Below are 26,003 nucleotides of genomic sequence, written 5' to 3'. Positions count from 1 at the left end.
CTTCTGTTTTTCTTTTAAATCCCTAATTTGGGTTTTAAATGTATTATAAACAGCAGCTAAAGTGAACATGCAGTGAAGGTGTTTAAAGTCTCTTTTTGTCTCCCACTGATGAAAATCTGCTTCTTTCTATGGTTAGTGCAGGGGTGTCAAACTCAATTTCGTTGAGGGCCGCATCAGGACTGTGGCTGAACTCGGGGGGCCGGGTGGGTGTGGCCAACTGGGTGGGTGTGGCCAACTGTGTGGGTGTGGCCAGCTTGATGCCACTCACTAGGCGTGGCTGACTGGGTAGGCATGGCCAGCTTAACACCACTACCCAAACTGCTGGCATGTTTCCTCTTCCCACTGGGTAGACTGGGCCGAAGCCATGCTGGCCCAATATTTCCTCTTTGCATTGAGTAGACTGGGCCAAAGCGACATGGGTAGACTGGGCCAAAACAACGCAGGCCAGCACTTTACATTTTCCAGGATGGCCCTGCAGGCCGAATCCGATCACATCCTTGTGTTTGACACCTCTGGGTTAGTGGCCCCACAGTAGTCCATTTTGGGGGTGGGGGAAGATACGAGTTGCAATCATGCCTTCTTTCATGCCATGTTTAGCCTGACCCCTTGTTCAACATCTTCTTTGGGATGTGCATTGTTCAAATTCTTTTAAAACTCTGTGAATCAACACATACGAGAACCGACTAAACTGACCCGTGCATCATCGTTTTCTTTCATCTGTTTCCAGGAAAACTGAACTTCATCTGGATTATGAGTATCACTTGAGGGAGTCATCCGTAAAGCTTCCATGTATTCCAGGTTGTGCGCTCGACTGTCAGAATGGCCATTTCTGAGCAGGGGGTCATACAGCTGGCAACAACGCCATGTCTTAAAAGCTCTTAATCAGGCTGCTTGATCCTGAGCCAATCCAAGAGTTGCACTAGAGGTATGAAGTTGCCTTTTACACAGTTGTGTTTTTGATTGGAACAAGCTGATGTCTCTTTGGTAACCTTTGGGCTGGTGCCCAGTACTCTGACTGATAGCAATGCTTCCCCCCCACCCCCCTTTCTTAATAATAAAAAGAGCCCATAGGCCTGTTATCCAAATGGGTCTGAAAACATTGTTATACTATTTTACAGCTCAGTTGGCTTATTTTCCTCTACCTCCCTGCTCTACTCAGCATAGGACAGAGGGAGGGAGTTATTCAATTATTTATAAGGGCAAGTCCTGTAAAACACAGCTGGCTATACTTAACTACTGACCCCAGCTAATGTTTGCAGCTGCTGCTACATTGACCAGATGGAGCAAAAAATAAAATAAAATCATGTGTCAAAAGCAACAACTGGGACAATCCACCCAGCACTGTTGAAGATTATCTTTTAGCTTTACGGATGGTGGAATGCACAGAACGTAATGACCATTATTGCCTGGGTAAAGTTTTCCTGCACATCCTCTGTGGGATCATCAAACCTCAGAGTGATATTGCCAACCTGAATTTAACTGTATGCCGGATTTCATTTTAATGATGGAAAGTTCCTAGAAGGATTTTGTTGAGTTGTCCTGATTTAACGGTATTGGGGAGAGACAGGTGGAGGGGGGTCTACTTAGGAATGTTCCTGGGCTGGTACCAGGGGTGAAATTCAGCAGGTTTGGCAGGTTCTGGAGAACTGGTAGCGGAAATTTTGAGTAGTTCAGAGAACCAGCAAATACCATCTGTGGCTGGCCCCAGAGGGGGGTGGGAATGGAGATTTTGCAATATCCTTCCCCCTGGAGTGGGGTGGGAATGGAGATTTTGCCGTATCCTTCCCCTGTCATCCCCACCAAGCCACACCAAGCCCACCAAGCCACGCTCACAGAACCAGTAATAAAAAATTTTGAATTTCACCACTGGCTGGTACCATTAGTGATTGTCCAGTCTCAGACTTCTTGGGGATCACTTCTTCACTGAGGATGCAGAGGACAAGTAAACATTATCTATATGTTTATCTGAGTGTATACACTTTTAAAAAACATTTCTCCTGAGGAAAGACCATTATTTTCTGAATAATTCTCATAATATACAATGTACAAGTATACATACATATACTTGTACATTTTTTTCCCCAGTGACCTTCAGGGCATTTTTTTTAGCTGTAAATCATATCATACAAAAATGGGTTTAATTATGTATATACCTGTTGAAAGGTACCCAACCTGGCAGGGAGGAGGACTCAAGTGTGGAGTTAGCCTGGACTCACTGCGTAACCACAAAAGATCTAAGATTAACCCCACACACCCAAGTTCCTTGGAGCCTTATCTAATTGTTCCCAGGAGTGTGTAGCCAAACTGAGAAGATTCCTGTATTATAGGTAGAACATAATGAAGTAGTTACCTGGAATTGCATGCGTAACAGTACCCTTTTGATTCACCTATGCAGTGGCAGTCTGAAAATAGACACATTTGGTTAGGAATCTAATATACTAAATTCTCCAACATCCCCATTTCTGATCTCCCCAACACCCTCACCTTGTTCTTGGTGTCACTGTTTACCTGCCTTCTCTGAGTAGACAGGCAATGTCTAAAGAGCAGAGATTGAATGTGACTTTTCTTTTCTTTTAGTTGGGTTGTTCCCATTTGGTCCAGGGGCAAAAGCAAATGGGATAGTATGAAAGAGGTAGAGGACATTATACCAAAGTTCTCCCATACTTGAAAGAGACAGAAGCTCTTGTTACTCTTGAGTAACAAGTACTCTTGAGTAGAGCAGGGAAAAGGTATATTAAAATATTTGCATTATTTTCCTAGGTTTCCCTATCATTGAAATTTGGTGTGTTAGGGTGTAAAGTCAATAAAAGCTGAGAAAGAACTAGGAGATAAAGAGAATATAGGAACCTAAGAAATATTGTTGGGAATCACTGAAAGTATAAGTGTATAAGTACAGTGTAAGTCAACTTCCCACATTGAACATTTCTGTTTATGTCTGTCTGTACTGTATTACTCCCAAGGCTGTACTACTGAAAATTTAGGACTAGAATAATACATGATTTTCTACATTTCTTAGTAGAAGGTTTTGTAGCAAAGAGGGTACAATTTTCTTGCCATTTTAAGGTGTATGAAGAAAATATGTTGATACTGGTTTGTGCTTCATGCATTATCTGTTCCAAGAATAATTGCCTTAAATGTAATTTAAACTCAACTAAATTGCTCTCAGACTTTTCATGGGTTCACTTTAAATTGTTCATTTGGAATTTGTTAGACTTTCCTTGTCTCCAGAAGATAGTCATCCAGCAGTGCCTGACACCGATCAAGTAGAGGCTCTCTTTCTTATTCCACTCCCCATTCAAATTTTAGAAAATATGTCAATGGGACAGTTAGTCACCAATTACTCTTAACAGGAATTGTCTTTGACCATTCTGCACCTCTCCTCAATTCAGCTACTCTAGCATCATGAAGCTTTATTAGTCTCAAGGTTAGTTGATGAGCTAAAATTTAGCAGAAGTGGAATTTCCTTTCCCAAAACTTGGACAATTTTCAGATTAAGAGTTTTCAGTAAGTGACATATTTTAAAGATTAATAATAAATGGCACCTTGTATCTATAAAATATCTTTTCAAGATCACATTTGTTCACTTGAATAAAAAAACTTCTGAAGGGAATCAGCTCACCTATACTTGGGCTATCCAGAGTTTCTCCAACTCCACTGCCTGTTTAGGAATAAAATTAGCAGCCAATACTTCCAATTCAGGGTTGGGTTCTACTTACCACCGCTACCGGTTCGCAATGGGAGTGTGTGCGCAGAAGCTTCTGCGCATGTGCAGATTGTTCATGATGATGTCCAGGCAGATGGGCGGAGCTTCCCGCTACCGTTACTACCGGTTCGCAAGAACCGGACCGAACTGGGAGCAACCCACCACTGTTCCAATTGTATCATTGTTTATATCCAATTGTTCCTGAACCATATTTTTTTTTCCAGATTGGCTCAGAATGTTGAGAGATTGAACAGAATGCTATGTCAGTTGCCCCCATCCTTGAAGGCAGCTCTAAAATATAAACAATAGTCTTGAGACATAGCAAATTATTAGTCTTGTTGAATCATTAGTAGGTGGAATAAATAAGGCTATTGGGAAAGTAAGCATGTCTGTTTCCTATTACAACTTTCATGAATTTCGTCTGATTCTTTTGGGTATCTTAAGGATCATAGCTGCATGATACATGCCAATGAAGTACAGATTTGTTGTGGAATTCTTGGTGATCTGTTTCCAGCTAATTGCTTTCTTTCATTGGCTTTCATTGAAAACGTTTATTTTTCTTTTGGCAAATTGGTGAGTGTGTGTAAATGTAGGGTTTTTCTGCTGTCTTTCAAACAGAAGGTTTTCACAAAGTAGGTTACAGAATGTATTTTTCTTTCCTTCCCTGGGTCTCCAACTTCTGTCTTAGGATCAGAATTTAGTAATTCAACACTTGTTTTGTATGTAAAGAGTCCCAGATTCAGTTTCTGGCATCTTTAAAGCAAATAAAGTTCATGTGACAGAGTTGGTGCATAAGATTTTAAAGCTACCTCTAGTCAATCAACATACAGTTTCCTTTCTTCTTATTATTGGGAATTGTTGTTACTGTTCACTGACCAAGTATGATGTTATGGAGCTCTATTACCTTTCCACCTAAGGGAAGTGGTACCTACTTATTTATTTGCATTTCCATGCTTTTGAGCTGCTAGTTTGATAGGAGCTGGGGCAAAAATGGAGCTCACCCCATTCTGCAGCATTTGACTCTTGAACCTGGGCTGCCGTCTTTCCAGCCAACAAGATCAGCATCTTAACAACTGAAATTATTTTATTTATTATTTTTTATTTATAAAAAATTAATTATTCTTGTGGTATTCTCAGCAATTTCATCCCTGTTTCAAAAGCATATATTCAAAGAATCGTGAGTTTTGCAGACATCTGTTTCAGCTGGAAGAACAATGGCCTTGAAAATATGTAGGTTTTTTTTTTTTGACAGGGTGATATCTCTGCATTTTAATATTTTGTGAAGATGAGCCATAATATTTCTCCCAAGTAGCAAATGTCTCTGTTTCATGGCTACAGAAGTCTTCATATCATGGATGCCATCTCCAAACTTTTTTTAAAAATTGCCTTCACCTGACATGTCCTAAATACGCCCCCAAATCCTGAAGGTACTGCAAATGCTGAAAATTTGGTACAAACATTATTTCCACGTTTCCCCTTATTTTTAGGTGGGGATCCTGTCCCCACCCTTGCCATATCCTAAAAAAGTTTATCAATTACAAAATATAAAAACTTGTCTCTTCTTCCAAAATTCTGGCATCAATCTGACATAGCCTCAACTTTCACTCTCCAGCCAGGGGTGGGTTCTAAATTTTTTTACTACCGGTTCTTTGGGCGTGGCTTATTTTGTGGGTGTGGCTAGGAGATAGTGTGACTAGGTGGGCGTGGCTAGCTGGACAGAATCATTTCTGGAAGGTCCTCGCACTTACGACCAGTCCTCGCACTTACAACCCAACTCATTTGTTTGCTTTTAACACTGATCAGCTGTAGGACGGCCCTTTGAAGCCCCGGCAAGAGTTTAAACAGTTTTTTTCCCTCTAGTCATCAGCTGGGACTCAGGAGGCAGCAATAGATTGGGGGTCGGACCAAATAAAAGGTAAGAATAACGAGGGTGGGTGGGAGGGTGGGGGGGAGAACCGGTTCGGTGATGTCATATCGTCACCGCTACTGGCTCGGCCGAACCAGATCTAACCGGGAGGAACCCACCACTGTCTCCAGTCCTTGTGAAGTTCAGCTTGTGACAAGCAGAAGACCCACTTTCCAATTGTAAATGTTTATAAATGAAGCTCAACAGTCTCATTGCAAAGCCATGTTAAAGTATCTTTGTTTTGGTAGTTTCCCAAGAATAACCACAAAAATGACAAAAGTGTTCCGGACAGGAAAATAAAGTCTGGTTTAGCAAGCAACCTCCCAAGCTAAAATAACTTTTCTGCTTGGAGATGCCAAAATTTGTACCTGCAATCTTTTGAATGCAAAAACATGTGTTTCATCACCAATGTTGGCTCTTTGTACTCTTGGACTTCAATTGAGAGACCATTGTCAAAAAGCTGGTTATTGCTAACCTATTACTTCCTAGTTACAGCATTCGTTAAATAAACTTTGCCATAGAATTTTGACAATCAAAGGCCTATCCAATTACAAGCAATCTTAACCATACAAGCTAGAATTGAAGAGTTATGTCATCTCTTTTGGGAGAATAACAATTTCAGCATTACTTTATAAAAATGTAGTTTAAAGGGATAGTAAATATTAATGCTGATATATCCAGAATATTGGCTTCACCGTGTTTGTTTTGTTTTGCTCTCTTTTTTATTTATTTTTTTACTGAACATACTGAATTAATTTTTGCAAATATTTTCCAAGTGGATGTCACAACAAACAGCAGGCTAAGATCAATTGATTAGCCTGGATACATCTTGTAGGATTCTCTCCAAAGAGGGTCAGATTTTCCTAAGAGAAAATGGATAACAACTTCACTAAGATTAGTTGGCATGTAATTTACATGGCTTAAACATTTCCTTCAAAAGTGGTTTTTGTAGGAAGCCTTTGTGCCCAAACAAGCTAAGTAATTCAGGGTGGAATTTAACACTTCATGCCTGGGTATAAATATCATTGTTAATAAATAAAATCTATCCTGTCACCAAAAATATCAAATGTGTGTTTGTGTATGTTCACATGCCTTTGACTTATTTTTTATTTATTTTTATTTTACTTCGAATTTATATACTGCCCTTCTTCCTGGGAACTCAGGACGGTGTACAGCCAGATAAAAACACATAATATAAACATTAAGAACAAATTAAAAGGAAATATCTCAATTTGGCCAAAAATTTAAGAAACATACAAATTTAAAATCATTTAAAAGGCATTGTTAGGCCAGCCCAGCTTGTTGGAAAAGGAAAGTTTTAAGGGAACGGCGGAAGGCACGGAGGTCTTGGATTCTCCTTATCTCTGGGGGCAGCTGATTCTCAGTCAAATACTTCTGGGAGCTGCCTGGATAAATCCCTACAGTTTTCTTGCAATTTTGGAAGTAGTTTGCCATTGTGTTCTTCCTAGGACTGAAAGAGGGTGACTGGCCCAAGGTCACCCAACTGATTTTGTTCTCAAGGCAGGACTAGAATTCATGGTCTTCCAGTTTCTAGCTCAGTGCCTTAACTATTGCCTCAAACTGACTCTGTCATAATGAAGGTGCCCCCAAAGTTCTTAATGTAATGTTTCTTTGGGGAATTGTAGTCCAAAATACTAGAACAGTTGATCGTTCTTATGATTGTGTGTAACACCATTGAAAGCTTGTTTTGTTTTCTCTCTTCCCACTAATCATCTTGATCCCTAAATGTGGCTTTTAAAGTTGCTCCACACAGCAGGGGTGGGTTCTACTTACCTTTACTACCGGTTTGCAGCGGTCCCCCGCGTGTGCACTCGCTTCGCTCGTGCGCTCTTCTGCGCAAGTGCAGAAGCTTCTGCACATGCGCAGGAGCGTTTTGATGATGTCGGGGTTGATGGGCGGAGCCTTCCGCCGGTTTTAGTACCGGTTCTATAGAATGAAAGAAGTATGAAAAAGTGCCTATTTGAAATCAAATTGTGATGATCTGCATAATAGTATCATTTAGAGGTCCAAAATAGAATGATTTAGCTCTGAATCACTATTTCCCCTCCCCCCGAATATTCCTCCCCCCTCCCCCTAGAACAGGCTGATATAAATGTTTTGGGTGTAGTTTGTACATTTCTGGAAGTGCATCATCCAGAACAGGAAATTCTTCATGATATTTTGGATGTTTCCCAATTTAAACTTGCCCACTGTCTTGATTGCTTCTTTTGATATTTGACACTGGTTGTGGAAAAAAAAAAGGTGGTTACAATATTTGCAAAACTGAAGATCTTCTTTTGAAGTTTTTGATGCAGAAGAGCACCAGCCAGCTTCACCTTTTGGTTTTGGTGAAATGGTTTGTTCTATAATTATATCATAATAATAGTGCAAGGGATACTTAATATTACATGAGAGATGTGAGAAAGGATTTCATTTGACCGTCTTCTTGATACCAATAGCACTTAGAGTGCTTCATAGTGCTTTACGGCCCTCTCTAAGCGGTTTAGAGAGTCAGCATATTGTCCTCAAATAATCTCATTTTACCCACCTTGGAAGGATGGAAGGCTGAGTCAACCTTGAGCTGGTCAGGATCGAACTCCTGACTGTGGGCAGAGTTAGCCTGGGATACTGGATTCTAATTACTGCACCACCAGGGCTCAATTGCTAATGCTCAGCAATTTATCAAAGGCCTTCTGAGGCTCATGACAGGGGTGTCAAACTGGCAGCCCATGGGCCAGATGCATCACAGGCAGGCCACGCCCACCCCAGGTCCGCAAAGGGAAAAACGCTGCTAAACGTCACGAGACGGCAACGTGACACCATGAGTTTGACACCCGTGGCTTATGATAACTACTTGGCTTCACTTGGCTGAAAATTCTCAGCTGGGGCCCAGCTCAGCTCAAAAGCTTAAGCTTACCTATCAGCTGATTATCCACTGCTAGAGTAAAGATGTAAAATATGTTTGTACCAGAGGTGGGTTTCAGCAGGTTCTGACTAGTTCTGGAGAACTGGTAGCGGAAATTTTGAGTAGTTCGGAGAAATTCTAATTGGCCCCACCCCCATCTATTCTCTGCCTCCCATGTCCCAGCTGATCGGGAGGAAATGGGGATTTTCCAGTAACCTTCCCCTAGATTAGGGAGGGAATGAAGATTTTACAGTATCCTTCCCCTGGAGTGGGGAGGGAATGGAGATTTTACAGTATCCTTCCCCTGCCACGCCCACCAAGCCACACCAACAGAACCGGTAGTAAAAAAATTTGAAAGTACACTGGTTTGTACTTTCAGGATTTTAAACTCAAGTCACCTTCCTCCTCACCTCTAGAAGAACTGATTCTTGATAGAATACAGTGTTTGGCCCTGGAATTAGAAGTTCTTGTATGTTTTGGTAATAATCATCTTTGACTGCCAACCACTGGTTTCTGTCTCATTCGTATAAATGATTCAGGGTTGTATTTGAAGGCTGGTTATCTGTTTGTTCGTTTATTCATTCATTCATTCAATATACCCTGCCTTTCTGTTGTATATAAGTGCTCAAGGCATTTTAGGAAAAAAAAAATTTAAAATTCAGATATAACATAACAGTAAAATCAATGCAGGCAAAATCAGTCAAATTAAAAATTTGAAGCTGGTCATCTCTCTGGTTTTGTAGCCAGGTATGCATTTTCCCTTAAATGCTACCTTGGAGTCCCTCTTGGTCTAGATAATTCAATGAAGGACTCTGAAAGTCAGATACCTTCAAAATGATTATCTGCAAAGTAGATATCATTTGACTCCATTCATTTAAGAGTGGAATGTCAACTAAGACAATACAGTAAGAGTGAATGCTGCCCTGTAAATACTTGGTGTGTGATTAAAGCCCTATAAAATACTTTGCGTTTTATGGTAAAAATAAACAACTAAAAGTAAACAACCCGTCTAAATGGAATAAATTAAGGCAGCACACCTTGGAAGGTAATTTGTATATTTGGTACAAAAACAGGGGCACATTTTCTGACATGCACTATTTTTTCTCTGTTTATACAAACAGTCACAGATATATGTCCAGATGTTATTCAGCTGCATGTTCAAAGCTCTTCTCTTCTCTTCTCTTCTCTTCTCTTCTCTTCTCTTCTCTTCTCTTCTCTTCTCTTCTCTTTTCTCCTCTCCTCTCCTCTCCTCTCCTTCTCCTCTCCTCTCCTCTCCTCTCCTCTCATGTCCTCTCCTCCCTTCTCCTCTTCTCTCCTCTCCATTTACCAATTACTGTGAAATACATATTATTTATTACTATTATTAAAATTTATATGCCACCCTCCTCCCGAAGGACTCGGGGTGGCTCACACCAATAAAGCAACAACAATAACACCTAAAACCAATATGAAAATTAAAATCCCCAAAATTGAAACCTCGTAGTTGATCAAGGAGTTTGCTGGAAGAGCCATGTCTTCAGGCCAGCGCGGAAAGTGCAGAGATCAGGAGCCATCCGGAGCTCGGTGGGTAACCCATTCCAGAGGGTCGGTGGGGCCACAGAGAATGCCCTCATCCTGGGGGTTGCCAGCCAACATTGTCTGGCCGACGGCACCCAGAGGAGGGCAGCTCTATGTGAACGCACTGGGCTGTGGGAGGCCGGCAGGAGGTGGGCCTGCAAGTATCCCAGGCCCATGCCATGTAGGGCTTTATAGATCAATACCAGCACCTTGAAGCGGATCCGGAAGGCCACCGGCAGCCAGTGCAGCTCGCGCAGGAGAGGTGTTGCATGGGAGTAACGGGAAGCTCCCGTAACAACCCGCGCGGCTGCATTCTGGACTAGCTGGAGCCTCCGGGTGCACCACAAGGGCAGCCCCATGTAGAGGGCATTGCAGTAATCCAACCGAGAGACAATGAGAGCTTGAGTGACTGTACGGAGGGCATCCCTGTCTAGGAAAGGCCGCAACTGGCGCACTAGGCGAACCTAGTGCAAAGGCCCCCCTTGTTATGGCTGTTAGATGATCCACCAGGAACAGCCGTGAATCAAGGAGGACGCCAAGATTGCGAGCCTTTTCAGAGGGAGTAAGTAACTCCCCTCCCATCAAAAGTGATGAGGTAACTAGATAAGGTGATGCTGGGATCCACAGCCACTCGGTCTTGGAGGGTTTGAGTCTGAGCCTGTTTCTACCCATCCAGACCCGTACCGCCTCCAGGCACTTAGACATCACGGAAAGGGCATGCCCAATAGATATGCTGCATATCTATTGAAATGATTTACTGATATTGGAGACTGCATTTTTGAAAGCAAAGGGAAGGATTTAAGAACATTTTAATTCATTATCGCCCACAACTGTCATTTATCAGTTGAACCCTTTTTTTCTAAAAGATGCTGGGTGTGGATTCTTACAATTGTGGTTTAAATTTTTAAAATTGTATAAAATTTGATTCTTTGTCCATTATCAGCAATCTCCATTTTTCTACTTGCTTTTTATTTAATAAACGTATTATGTACTTTTCAGCTGTAGCGTAGATAGTAATATCTATACAAATGTGATGGATAAACTTGGTGAAAACCATAATATTTTAAAAATGAATAACAAATATTCAGCTTATGTGGAGCTGTTGCAGACGGTCTGATATTTTCTTTACTTCCCTAGATTCAGGCATTGGCTAATAAATTCCATGTAGGTGCTTGGAAACAGCAGTCAAAAAGCTGCATTTTGTATTTTGATATTTGTCTTGGTTTACTTCCTTACTAGTGACTTATAGCTTCTTCATAGCGTTACTCAGCTATTGCTTGTCATCATTACTGTTATTATAGCATAATGATTGGATGACTCCAGCAGGCATTTTAAGTCATTAGTAGAGAAATGACCAATGTCTGGTGGTTAAGTCTGTCTCTTTCTCTCTCTTGGGCTTTCACAGTGGAGAACAGCTTGTGCTCCATAACTTCAGTCTTTCTTGCTTGCTTGGGTGGATTTTGTAACAAAGGAGTAGTAAGCCACTCTACTCATTGGTCTCCACACCAATCCCAAATGGGGAAGTGCTACTTCATCCAAAACTAATGATTTACAGAGTTGGGGACCCCAAACACCTTCAGCTATTCCGTCTTCTAAGTTTACTTGTTGGATAAACCACACGGTGATAATAATAGTAATACAATATTTACCGTATTTTTTGGAGTATAAGACGCACCGGACTATAAGACGCACCTACCTTTTTTGGTGAAGAAAAGAAGAAAAAGAAATCTGCTTCTGCCTCTGCCTCTGAGCAATTTTGCTTTGTTGCAGCAAACAGCAATCAGCCTGTTTTACTTTCATTTTCGTTTTCAGCATAGCATGATTAGCAACAAGGGGGAAAAAAAATCTGCTCCAGCAATTTTCTTCCTTGCAGCAAGTAGCAGAGCCCTGCACAAAACAGCTGAGAGCAAATCAGCTGAGAGTCGGGAGGTTGATCCAATCAACTTGTGCTAATTAGGCTGTGCTAAAGCTGAAAGGAGCTGTTTGCTGCAAGGAGGTAATTGCTGCGAGGCAGAGGCCAAAGGGTGGGGGCCAGTGGGTGGGCAGGGCTACATTTGGTGTATAAGACGTACTTAAAGTTTCACCCCCTTTTAGGGGGGTCTTATACTCCGAAAAATACGGTAGTTCTTTCTAATTTTATAAAAACTCAAATTGTCAATATTTCACAGAAACAAGTTCTAGCATCCAGTGAAGAGAAGCATCAGTTGCAGTGGCCAAGAAATTCCATTCTGGAAAATGTGTTCAAAGATACTGTTTTAGCATTTGTGACTTAACACTGTTTGATCTTAATCAAACTGGCTTTATTACTGGTATGACATGCATTCTCCAGCGTATCCTGGTTTGTACCATTAAAACGGTTGTTGTTTCCATGAATAGTCCAACATGTAATAATTTTGTCGATTGATTTGATGCAAATAGCCTAAATAGTTGCAGAAATTGAGGGTAACAAGAAGCGAAGTATATCAGTTGCATTTTTGCCTGCAGCTCATTAGCTTGAAAGCATTGTGGGAGCACACTGTTTTATCTTGCTCACAATGGCTAATGGTTACTTACTAATTAGACTCATAGTGTTTTCTAAATAGACTTCAAACAAACTCTTTTCCAGAAGAGTTTTGAAGTGGGGAGAAGCTACCAACCAGCCTCACGAAACTAGTCATTTCGCTATTCTGTACAGAGTTCTAATAATGAAATTATGAACTCTACTCTGTGGTAGGAAAGTAGGCCAGATTTAGCATCTGTGATAGACTCTGCTTGCTCTTTGTTTCGTCTGGCAGTGAAGCATATGTATGTTTATGGTTAAAACTATTTTCATGATGAATGCTTGTAGCAGCTTGGTTGTCACTCAAATGCCAACGTTTAATGATTAGTTATGGATTCTAGTGTAATATACATGTAATGTACAATTTAACTTCACTTGGCAGGGAGCCTCTGAAACAATGCTGTACCAATTCCTCATCTGTGGAAATTGCCAGCCAAAATTGATATAAAGCATCAACATTTGGATATCTAAAGATTTTGGATATTTTTAGGAGACAACTGCAAAGGTTTCCAAAACTAAGGAAAAGATGTAGCTCGGTTTAGGAGAAGAATTGGCAAGGAGTCCATGATGGATACCTGAAAGCTGATGCAAAGGAAAAGAAGAAATATTTACACATCAGAATGTGAAATGGCGGCTCTCAATTTTGGTAATTAAAATTGTTCATAGACTTTTTGTTCAAAGGCATTAAATATAGCTATAATTAGCAATGCTGCTAGTATTCTGATGCTGCTATGCTCCATGTATGCAGCTGGTTGCCCGTTGTATGAATGATATTTATTTTATTTTATTTCAAATTTATATACCGCACCTTCTCCCAAGGGACTCAGGGCGGTGTACAGCCAGATAAAAACATACAATACAAACATTAAGAACAATTAAAAGAATATATATTAATTTGGCCCCAGTTTAAAATGACAAACCAATTAAAAATTTAAAATTTAAAAATATGTTAAGCCAGCCCGGCTTGATGAAAAAAGAAAGTTTTAAGGGCACGGCGGAAGACACCAAGGTCTTGGATTCTCCTTATCTCAGGGGGCAGCTGGTTCCATAGAGTAGGTGCCCCCACAGAGAAGGCCCTCCTCCTGGGGGTCACCAGCCTACATTGTTTGGCTGATGGCACCCCGAGGAGGCCCTCTCTGTGGGAGCGCACGGGTCGATGGGAGGTTGTCGGTAGCAGCAGGCGGTCTCAAAGATAACTAGGTCCTATGCCATGGAGCACTTTAAAGGTGGTAACCAACACCTTGAAGCACACCTGGAAGACCACTGGGAGCCAGTGCAGCTCGTGCAGGAGCGGTGTTATGTGGGAGTGCCATGCAGCTCCCGTAATTACCCACGTGGCCACATTCTGGACCAGTTGGAGCCTCCAGGTGCTCTTCAAGGGGAGCCCCATGTAGAGAGCGTTGCAGTAGTCCAGGCGAGAGGTGACGAGGGCATGAGTGACTGTGCACATGGAATCCCGATCAAGAAAGGGTCGCAACTGGCGAATCAGGTGAACCTGACAAAAGGACCCCCTGGCTACAGCAGTCAGATGTTCCTCCAAGGACAGCTGCGTATCCAGGAGGACTCCCAGAATGCGTGCCCTCTCCGAGGCACTGAGACATCACTTCAAGGGCATCGTTGGGGTGGCCTGGGGTGGAGATGTACAGCTGGGTGTCATCAGCATACTGGTGGTACTTCACCCCAAAGCCACGGATGATCTCACCCAGCGGCTTCACATAAATGTTGAACAAAAGGGGCGAGAGGACCAACCCCTGAGGCACTCCACAGATGAGAGGCCTCAAGGTCGACCTCTGCCCCCCTGCCAACACAAACTGCGACTGGTCAGAGAGAAAGGAGGAGAACCACCGTAACACGGTGCCCCCCATCCCCAACTCTTCCAACCGGTGCAGCATGATACCATGGTCGATGGTATCAAAAACCGCTGAGAGATCTAATAGGACCAGAACAGAGGAGCAACCTCTGTCCCGAGCCCTCCAGAGATCATCTACCAACGCGACCAATGCCGTTTCCGTGCTATGCTAGATTAGATAGGGTTTAGTATGGTATTTCTTACTTTTTAAAAATTATTATTATTATTCTATGTGGCCAAGCTGCCAACCAGTCTTGTCCTAAACAATGTGTAAAAATCCGTGATCCTGATTTGCCCTCACTGTTGTGTTGTTTGACAGCTGTGAAGACCTGCTTCTTCACCAGGTTTTTGGCGAGGGAGAGTAAGATCAATTACTTCATTACACTTATCTCTGTTTATCTTTTATTGATTTTATTGTAATTTCTTTGTTTGATTATTGTGGGTCAGCCAGAGTTGTTGAGAGTCAGGTGGCATACAAGTTTAAATTATTAGGGTTGGTCCCATAGTCAACCAGATGTTTAGACTAGTTTTGAGAGAGGATATATGGTGTATATATATATATATATGGTGTATATATATATATAACACTGCCTTTTGCAATTGACTGATGGTGATTTTGTCAATGCCGATGGAGAACATATGATCCTATGATAAGTAATCATTAAACATTGGCATTTGAGTGCTTTAAATGTTTTGGGATTGCACCCAAGGCATCTATTACCAATGGTGAAATCCAAATTTTTTTACTACCGGCAAAATCTTCATGCCCACCCCACTCCAGGGGAAGGATACTGCAAAATCCCCATTCCCTCCCCAGTCCTGAGGGAAGGGTATTGCAAAATCTCCATTCCCACCTAACTCTGGGGCCAGCCAGAGGTGGTATTTGCTGGTGCTCAAAATTTCCGCTACCGGTTCTCCAGAACCTGTCAGAACCTGCTGGATTTCACCCCTGCCTATTACTACTTTGCTTTCTTTCTCCACTTTTGTTCTACTTCTATTTGCAAGACTTTGTATGTTGTAATTTTCTCCAGTTCTTTCTCTTCTGTTCTTCCATCTCCGGGTTCTGCAACATCCCATTATCCAAAATCTGAACCAAATATTTTGGTTCCCAGAGGCAAAAATAAAAAATACTGCGAGCAACTCTGTCCTCAAACTATCTTTGGCTGAAGTTAAAGCAGGAAGAATTTGCTTTCTCAAGAGAGGAAGCTATTCCATGTTTGTTCTTTCCAATTTAACTTTTGAAATCTAAGAAGGAAAGGATAGGTTGGATTGGCAAAAAAGTGTTTTGAAGGAAAGCTCCATATTCCCTGAATGTCGTCCGACATTCCCTGAATGAGGAAAAAAAAATAGCAGTAAGAGCTTTTCAATTTTGGTGTGTGTGTGTGTGTGTGTGCGTGTGTGTGTGTATTTAAAATATTATTTTTACAAAATGTATCCATTCTGTTACAATAAACCAACCCATAGAGTAGTGGGTGGGCACACTCAGATCTAATTATGAAAGCTATGTGGGGTAAACTTAGAATCCCTGAAGCTGATTGCTTAAATTAAGCAGGAAGAAAATACTGTTATGTTCACTCAGCCAAGAGCAGGAGGCAAATGACATTAATTGCATGAAATATAAGTTTGATAGTCTGTCTGTTTCTTTTTGTGAGCCAGTCTCATGTTCAAGCAAGACAAAATTCCAGGGTTATTGGCATCAACAATATGCTACAATGACCATCATTAAATAAGCAAGAAAAGGAATAAAATATTTGGTCAGTGACGTCTTTGGGTTTTTCAACCCCCCCCCCTTTTTTTCCAAGTGTACTCTGTTTCTAATTATTTTGGAACTTGCAATGGGATGCTTTCTCTATTCCAGTTCAGGAGAATGCCAATTTGGCATAGCATTCCGCAGCGTAAATCAAGAGAGGCAATCGGAGCAATGCAGTGTAAATGGAAACACGCGGACTCCTCCTTCTCCTTCATTAGATATGTGCTATCCACTTGGATGACAAGTGCTTTACTCAAATTGGTTTTGTCAGAACTGACAAGCAGAAAGGAGGGCTTATTCCCCATCCAGATGCCTTACATTCTGACATTCAAGTGAAGTCAGTGGAGGTCTCTCCCCATTGACTTAAACTGACCTGTGCATTGGAAAGACATAATGTTTGCACCCAGATTAGGGATAAAACAAACAGTATAACTACCTAGCAAAATAACACCATCACAGTAGTTTAAGGAGAAGAATTTGATGTTTAAGAGAATATAAATTTTTGTGTTTTTCTGCAAGCATTCTGAATAATTTATAGCGCTCTCTGGGAGGTTTACAATGTCAACATATCCCCCCACCCCACTAAATGATCTGGGTCTTCATTTTACTGACCTCGGAAGGGTGGAAGACTGAGTCAACCTTGAACCTGTCAGGATCGAACTCCAGGCTGTGGGCAGAGTTAGCCTGCAATACTGCATTCTAACCACTGTGCCATCACGGCTTACTATTACAGTATTATAATTGGAAGCTGGTCAGAGGCAGGCTTGAATGATAGCATCAAGGCTTTGTAGCAGCGTTGGGTGGAAGTACCGGGACTCACATCAATGCACATTCAATATCTGGATTCACATCAATACACATTCAGATATTTGGGAATTATCTTGCATGATCCAGTCCTAGGCTGGATCTTTTAGCATCCATTAGCATCTCAACTTTTAGGAACTAAACGTGATACAGGAGGAATAGGAATAGGAAGAATAGCTCAACAGACAGAAGCACTGTAATTTAACACCAGCTGTCTGCAATTAAAGTAAGATCGAATCTCGCCAGGCTCAAGGTTGATTCAGCCTTCCATCCTTTCTAAGGTAGGTAAATTGAGGACCCAGTTTGTGGGGGCAATAAGCTGACTTTGTATAAATATACAAAAGTATGAAGGCTATTGCTTAACGCACTGTAAGCTGCCCTGAGTCTCCGGAGAAGGGCGGCATATAAATCAAATTAAAAAAAAAAAAAAAAAAAAGGAAAGCACTCCGGGAGTTGAAGTCCATGTATCGTAAAGTTGCCACGGTGAAGAAACACTGCTGTAGAATGTATAAAAAGAGGGGGGAAATGACAGGATTAGGCCAGTAACTATGTACAGGTAGTCCTTGGCTTACAATAGTTCGTTTAGTAACCATTCAAAGTTACAATGGCACTGGAAAAAGTGACTTATGACCTTTTTTCACACTTACATTCCCATGGTCACACAATCAAAATTCGGACGCTTGGCAATTGACTCATATTTATGACGGATGCAGTGTCCCAGTGTCATGGGATCACCTTTGCGACCTTCCAACAAGCAAAGTCAACGAGGAAGCCAGATTCATTTAACAACTGTTTTACTAACTTAACAATGGCAGCGATTCACTTACAGGTAATACCTGTGGCACGAAAGGTCGTAAAATGGGGCAAAACTCACTTAACAATTCTCTTGCTTAGCAACAGGCATGTAGTGTCAGAATCTGACATTTCACCAGTGGTCATGGGCAGCACCTGTTGTCTTCTACCCCTTTAAAACCAGCAAAGCCAACAATCATTAAAATTGCTTGTAGGTTTATGGAGGGCTATTCAAAGGTCAAAATGTATATGTGAAGTTGGGTTGCTCACCAGGAACAGATTCTCCATTTCATCTTGTGTTTGGGTAACTAAGGATGACCGGTGGGCCTGAAACAGCAACATTCTGTTGATGGGGGAGTGCATCGATAGGAAAATATTCTAGGGTGGAGACTGTACTTTCAATTTGCAAGGGGAGTATTAAAAATAAGTGAAAGGCAATAGTTAAGATTATAAAAAAATGTTATCTGTGTTCTATCAAAGTGAAATGAATTGTAGCATCCAAAAGAACATATGTAAATACTTCCACAACATGCGTTTCAGTTGTCATGCAATGAAATAACTCTTCCATAATAGCAATTTCATTTCATGCCAGAGTGCTTCACTTCAAGGCTAAGCATTTACAGTCCCATTGGTACTAGATTGCAACTGAGTGTTTTGTAAAGCATATTTTATTGGTTAAGCAGTGATAGTTTCATACACACGTCGCTCCATATCTATCTATCTAGGGCGTACAGACGTACAAACACAAGTCCTTCTGTTTTGTTGACCCTGGATATGATTATCCTGGTTTTAAACTGTTCCGCTTCCAAGTATGGCTTGAAGAAAAATGTGTTATTTCTTTGGGATGCCTATCAAAACGTTCAGCCATATGACTGTAATTTGAAAACTAGAGTTTAGGATCAAGGATTTTAGCTAGTGATTTGCTAAAATTCCCTTCTGTGTTAGTTTTATACCAGAGGAGAAAAATACATTGTTTTATTATTTTTTTTTGCAAGGGATGGGATGTCTCTGTAATCCTCATATCCGTGTTTCCCCTAAAATAAGACCCTGTCTTATATTTTTTTGAACCTCAAAATAAGCACTTGGCCTTATTTTCGGGGAGGTCTTATTATTTTGGGGTGCGTGGAGCAAGATGGGGCTCCTCTTGCCATCTTACCTGATTTCCAGCTCTGTGTTTAAATATTTTCGGGGAGGGCTTATTTTCAGAGGGAGGCTTATTTTAGCGCATGCGTTCAAAAGCATGCTTATTGTCATGCTTATGGTTGGGCTTATTATCAGGGGATGACTTATTTTCGGGGAAACAGGGTAGTTAGGGATGGGGTTCTTGCCCTAATCCTAATTATGTGGTGGTTGTATGTTGTGAGGGTTAGTTGTATTGTAGTTCTGCCTTTTGTTGTACAGTGTTTCTCTTGGGTCTCCCAGGTTTCTCTGATTCACTTAATTCCAAGTTAACTCTCCAGCTTCTGGATGAATTCTTTCTTCCATGTTATATCACAAAGGACTGTTTAACAAATTGCACAATAATCAGGGTGGAAAGATACACAATGGTGGGAAGAGGAAATTAGCATCTATCAAAATAAATTCTAAAGCACTCTGGGAATGAAGTAGAACACCAAATGTATCTTTTATAGGGAAAGAGAACTCTTTGGAACCGTGGTGAAATCCAAATTTCACCACTGGGTGTGGCTTGGTGGGTGTGGCTTGGTGGGCGTGGCAGGGGAAGGATACTGCAAAATCCCCATTCCCTCCCCACTCCTGGGGGAAGGATATTGCAAAATCTCCATTTCCACCCCACTCTGGGGCCACCCAGAGGTGGTATTTGCCAGTTCTCCGAACTGCTCAAAATTTCCGCTACCTGTTCTCCAGAACCTGTCAGAACCTGCTGGATTTCACCCCTGCTTTGGGAAATAGACTTTGGTACAATATGAATTTGACATGTTGTGCTAGTTTGCCAAATGTGCACAATATTTGGTGAAAGAAGACCATCGCATATGCAGTTCAAATTAAGAAATGCAATTTTTGGGTGGTTGATGTGGTTTTCCTCTAACCAGGAAAAGGAGCTACATAGATCTAACTCAGTGTTACAGCCAGGCCTAGGTCTTTTTGTTACTTGACTAGATATGCTACTTTTGACATATTCCAGGCTGACCAACTGTGAGCTGGATTAAATCCGAAATAAATCCAGCATGTGTACAATTAGAAGCCAATTATAATATTTCTTCTCAAGTATTACAGTAATTATAGGCATGATCCCTTGAACAGCAAAATTCAATGGCTTGCTTTGTTTAATTATTGTGATAGCAATAGCACTTAGACTTATGTACTGCTTCATAGTGCTTCACAGCCTTCTTTAAGTGGTTTACAGAGTCAGCATATTGCCCCCCAAACAATCTGGGTCCTCATTTTCCCGCCCTTGGAAGGATGGAAGGCTCTGAGTCAACCTTGAGCCGGTCAGGATTGCCCTCCTGGCAATGAGCTGAATTAAACTGCAATACTGCATTCTAACCACTGTGCTACCACAGCTCTTTCTTGAGGTGGCGATAAAAATGCAATCGTGTTTTCAAAGCTATTTGAACTGCAAAGGAACCGTAAAGGAGTCTTCTCTAGAATTTTTGTTGTTGTTGTTGCCCCATTCTGGAACATTCCAATTTGATTCGTTGATGCCAGGGGGAGAAAGGGAAGCAGTTCTTCTGAGGTTCTCAAAGTTCCATGTGGTTCAGCTTCCAGTTATATCTGTTTGCTCTTAGGACCACCCGTTCAATGCATGCCAGGGATTTTGGCAACTTGTACTGTGTTCTATGAACTCCTCTCCTCCTCAGTGTTACTTATATTTCTGAGGTTGCATGCTCCAGTGTTTAGGTAACGAGATTTAAGACCAAGGCTGAGTCTTGTTTAGGCATAGAGATGTCTAGCAAGCATTTGGCACTTTAAAAGCACAGAATAGTGTAAGATGGTCAGATATGGTTGTTGTGTTGGAATATCCTTTGCGGTGGCAAAGATTTTATTGCTACAGTTCTGTTCATTTGTAAGGCCAAAGCCCCCAAATATCTGGGGGGGCTTTGGCAATTTATAAGTCTCTTTCCAATCTGAAACATTAGCAGTAAAAAGGAGAGAATGTGAAGTGTGACATGAATGATATTATTCCTGTCAACATCCATTCAGAGGATTTAAAATGTCCCGAGAATCAAGTCTACTCTTAGAATCACAAAGATCAGGAGATTTCAACCCTTCAAGAGACTTTCTCATTGTCTTTTTATGCTATGGAATGCTGTCCCCGTTCTCTATTCCAGTAGATTGCCAGGACTTCACATAATTAAAAGCATAAGGCCTACATTAAGTAAGAACTCAGCTAGGTCTTCTGTAACAGAACCTGGGAAGTATTCAAAAAGAAGAAATAAAGGAAGTCGTTTGGGTTCCTAGATGACTAGCTGGAATTTCTTTTTCCTTGTTCATCTGACAGCAGCAACAGAAACATTTCCCCTGCCTTTGTGGAAAGCGACAACCTTGCTGGCCTTATCTTCAAGGTACCACCAAAAGATCACTACCAGGGCATCTTTTTCTTACCCCCCCCCCCGAGTAATGGTATGTCAGAATGACCTTGGGAGACAGAAGGATGAACCAAAGCCATGGGAATGATTGGATAAGAAGCAGCTTAGCCTGCAGAAGGAATGTGAGTATGGCAAACATCTCAGAAGACCTTCCTAATGTCATAGGCTGTAGACATGGCAGCCCAATGGAAAATTCTATTAATGTAATCTTGCAATAAAGTAGAATTGGCTCATCTGGTCTACCTCATAAGGCTGGCATCCTGTTTCAAAGATGACAAGAAAGCTTTCTCTTGAAGTGAGGATCAGCACAATGTCTGCACCTACAGTATCTGTTCTTTGGTTTTCAGATCTCAATTTTGAAGTTCCCCTTTCTAATACTTAGATTTTGCTCCCAACCAAGGGCCTAAAGATGTGGCTTTGCTGGTCAGCTTGGGGCCCCGGTGGTGGAGCAACACAATGGAGGTGGTTGATTAAATAATAACAGATCCCACTCCACTGCCCCCCACTCCACCCCACCCTCCCCATGTGTCTTTGATTTTAACTTTTTAGATTTTAACTTAGATGTAGCTATAAGCTGCCCAGAGTTATCCTATGGTAAGATGGGTGGCCAATAAATTTTATAAATAAATAAAATAAATAAATAAATAAATATATAAATAAACCAAGATGGTCTTCTTGTTGGTTCCCAGCTTTTTTGTACTTTGTAACCTGCCTCACAAAGGTAGTCCTGCAAACAAGTTTGACTCTGTTTGAAGCAGGAAATATGGAACCTCAGCTAATCTATAGAGAGTCCCTTCTCCTCCCTTGACAGGATTGTAGTTTCACTAGCTTTCAGGTGGAGTAAGATGATTAAAATAACATTGCCACCTAATAAATCACCTGCCATCATTGCTTTGATCTGTGGCATTTTAAAAATGTTAATGATGCTCTTTGTGTCCGTAACAACACTTTAATGTGACTCTTTCATTACTTCAGTCACGTTTCCAATTACTGTAAATCAAGGCTGAAATGCCTGAGTTATTTTCTTGGAGCGGTTCCTTCTTAATCTTCTCTCTCTGTCTTCTGATACTTGGATTGAGTTGCTCATGAATCTGGTTTGCCTGAAAGTAACCATCTCCAGTCTAGTCTCTTTGACAGGAGCAGTTTAGGTTACAACTTTCAGAATTCACACATGGCAGAATTGATGCCTAGGAATTCTGCAAACTGAAATCCAACATATTTGAAGGAAGGGGTTTCCATGGAAGGGGTGGGGGAGATGGAGAATTTTTTTATAATATAGTTAAAGCACATTTGAAATGCCACCCCTATTTTTACAAGCATGTGATCCATATTGTTATGTATTGTATGTAGTTGTCAGTTGAAGTTCTCAGTCTGGTCCTCTGTTGGAGCGGGAAAATACTCTTTCCTGATTGGTTGTGGGCTGATCAGCTTCCCTATAAAAGGAGCTGTGTCAACCAGGAAGCAACAGTTGCCTCACAGGCAGCATTGAATAAAGAACTGTTAGAAATCACTCTGGCCTCACTTCCATTCTTCACCCAGAACATAACACATATGACATACTTTAAAACTCAGTGTGGCCTTGATTGCCTGGTTGTAACTACTACCTGGATTTTTTTTCCCACACAAGCATAAACAGATAAAGACACATGCACACAGACACACAAACATGTATTCACAGATGCCCTGTCTGGAAGGCAGAAATTTGGGTAAGAGTATTGTAGGAAATGCTTCTCTGTAAGAAGAATATAAAACATTCCCTTACACTTGGGGGGAAAAAAACCCAATATACAGTATGTCCATAAGAGATAGAGGGATTCTAACACGAAAAATTCAGTTATCAAATGTCTGTGTGGCAGGCAGGATCAGAGGCTGATAATGGCAAAATTCTGAAAGTTGACTTCTTTTTATGCTACTATTCTGTGGAAAAAGTACAGACAGGCACCTTTTTAAGTTCTTCACCAAATTTGCTGATGCAGAAACTGACTAGACCAGTGATGGCTAACCTTTTTGCTGTCGCGTGCCAAAAGCAGGAGTTGCGCAGGAGGGTTGTGCACGTGCGTGCCCACACCCATAATTCAATGCGCCCTGCCCCCGAGCATGCTCGTGTGAACCCCCCCCACACTCCCCACGCTTTTGGCACATGATGGCACGGTGGACCCTGTAGGCCCGTTTTTCGCCCTCTCCAGGCTCCAGAGGCTTTCTTGGAGCCCGGGGAGGGTGAAAATGGCCTTCCCCCCCAGAGCCCGCTCCCCCAGAGGCTGGAAATGGTCCATTTGCTGACTTCCGGTTGGACAGGAAGGCCTGTTTTTCATCCTCCTTGGGCTCCAGAGCCTTTCTAGGAGTTTGGGGAGGGCGAAAACAGCCTTCCCCACCCCCCTGAAGGCCCTCTGGAGGCCAGAAATGTCCTGTTTGCTGAGCTAGGGCAACGCTCATTGCCCACCGATATGGCTCCATGTGCCACATGTTCACCATCATGGGACTAGACCCTTCCTCAAAACTGAATCTAAGGGTTTGGAACAGAAGGTGAAGATCAAGTTGTCCAATTGTCTGCCAAGTGCAAAAATTCATTTCTGCAGAAATCTGCTTTATTTCTGGGATATCTCTGAAGAAAATAACAATGACATTTTAAGGTTGGTGCTCCAACTTACAGTCATTGGCCAATAGGACAAGTTTCCTCAGAAAGTTCTTCCTTGGGGATTTAATGGAATTTGGAAGTCAAAGAGGTGCAGGTCGCTGGAAACATCAATGGCAGATAGGTTATTCTGACACTTCTCTTGGTAACCAAGTAAATGGAAGAATGCCACATTCTTGAGAAGTTTCTAGGAGTTCCTCTGCAATTCTCTTTTCCGTTGCAAAAATTTCTAAAGGAAATTCTTTCTTATCAAATTGAGCCAGTTGCAAAAAAAGGCAGGAGAATCCTCTACCCAATGCAAGGAGAACGTTTTTTATTTCAGCCCCTTTGGCTATGTTTGTTTCTTTGCCAGGTCTATATCTGTATGTTGCCAGATGGCCATTCTTGATGTGGTAGGGTTTTGTTCTGAGTATTTCCTTTCATTTACAAATAACCTCATTGGAGAATTTTAATCGGAGACAAACTTTTCTGGGAAATCTTTAACACTGGAAACTCTTTTAACTCACATAGTCTAATCTACAGCATTCATGAGCTAGGTTAAAAAAGAAATATCGAATGAATGAAAGTATTTCTATTGCCAGTTGAAATTCATTTCTTCAGTAAACCTGGGAAGGAAACTTGAGCGCAGAGCAGCTGGATTCTCAGCTGCTTCATCTCTAGAAAGAGTGCAGAGAAGAGCCACAAAGACGATTGGGGGATTGGAGGCTAAAACATGTAAAGAACAGTTGCAGGAATTGGGTATGTTTAGGGGGTTTTTTCCAGCATTTTATTGCTTTTTATTGTTTTTCTATCACAAATTCCATTTCTAAATTGAACAGTGTGTTTTCTAGGTAACAAAAGTGTTAAAATTTAAACATAATCATTATCATAACATTATCAAACATAATCATTATGATCCTATCAACATACAAACATATAGTAGACACTACCAATCATTGTTATAAAGTATACTATCTTCCATATTAACATCAATTGTATAAGCATCAAAATGTTTACTAATCAATTTTTCTTTCTCATATAATCTATATTTCATATAAACCCATCCATCTGATCTCTGTATCGATCAACTAACCATTTGTAAAAAAGTTCCCATGTCATAAAATATTCAAAATCTTCTTTTTCTTTAATTTTTAGCATTAACCTATCCATTTCTGCACATTCCATTATTTTTTTGGATTATATTCTCAACTGTGGGGGTTTGTTGATTTTTTCAATATTGTGTGTATACAGTCCTAGCTGCTGTTAAAATATGTAAAGTTAAATATGTATTACCCTTATTGTACTTTTCTGGTAGCATGCCCAGCAGGAATATCTCAGGTTTCAAGTCTATGTGTTGTTTTATCATAGGTTCTAGCCACATGCAAATTTTCTTCCAATTTTTTTTTTTGCTTTGGGACACGTCCACCACATGTGATAATATGAACCTGATGTTTGGTTACATTTCCAATATTTGACAGATTTATCTTTGTACATGGGTATGTGTAGTTTAATGAAAAGAAGGTTTACAGGAGATACAATAGCAACCTATTCTCCAAAGCACCTGAAAGCAGAACAAGAAGTAATGGATGGAAACTAATCAAGGAGAGAATCAACCTAAAACTAAGGAGAAATTTCATGACAGTTAGATCAATTTATCAGTGGAACGACTTGCCTCTAGATGCCTCTAGCATTTAATAGTGCCCCTTGTATCTTAAGAAGGAAAACAATGGCATTTGAGTGCAGCCTTGTTGTGTCTCAGTTTATAGTTGAGGATTCCATAGATCATAATAATTTGGATCTGGAATGTATATAATGAAAGCATCCTTCTATGTTTCTCCCCAACCACCTAATAATACTTATAAGGCTTATCATTCAGAAGAAAGCAAGTGTCTCAAGCACAACATAATGGAAGGAAAAAAAGCAATGCAGGAGCATTAGAAGGCAGAGCTACATGTTCCACATGGCTTGTACTGCAGTCTTTCAAGCTATGCTAAATGAGCTCTGATGACACAATGGTTAGAATGCAGTATACAGGCTAA

At 41.1% G+C, this 26,003-nt stretch overlaps 1 long non-coding RNA gene across 1 annotated transcript; it reads left to right on the top strand.

Annotated features, from left to right (window-relative positions):
- Nucleotides 1-562: 562 nt before the first annotated feature.
- On the top strand, nt 563-21,591 carry LOC117662011 (uncharacterized). Its single transcript, XR_004590236.3, has 2 exons — nt 563-925; nt 21,266-21,591. It is a non-coding gene; the product is annotated as an uncharacterized LOC117662011 (long non-coding RNA).
- The last annotated feature ends 4,412 nt before the right edge of the window (nt 21,592-26,003 follow it).

Source organism: Pantherophis guttatus, chromosome 2, assembly GCF_059756535.1.
Source record: "Pantherophis guttatus breed Tessera chromosome 2, ASM5975653v1, whole genome shotgun sequence".
Taxonomy (NCBI): domain Eukaryota; kingdom Metazoa; phylum Chordata; class Lepidosauria; order Squamata; family Colubridae; genus Pantherophis; species Pantherophis guttatus.
Note: the sequence above shows the minus strand (reverse complement) of the source record. Positions and strands in the feature narration are given on the sequence as shown.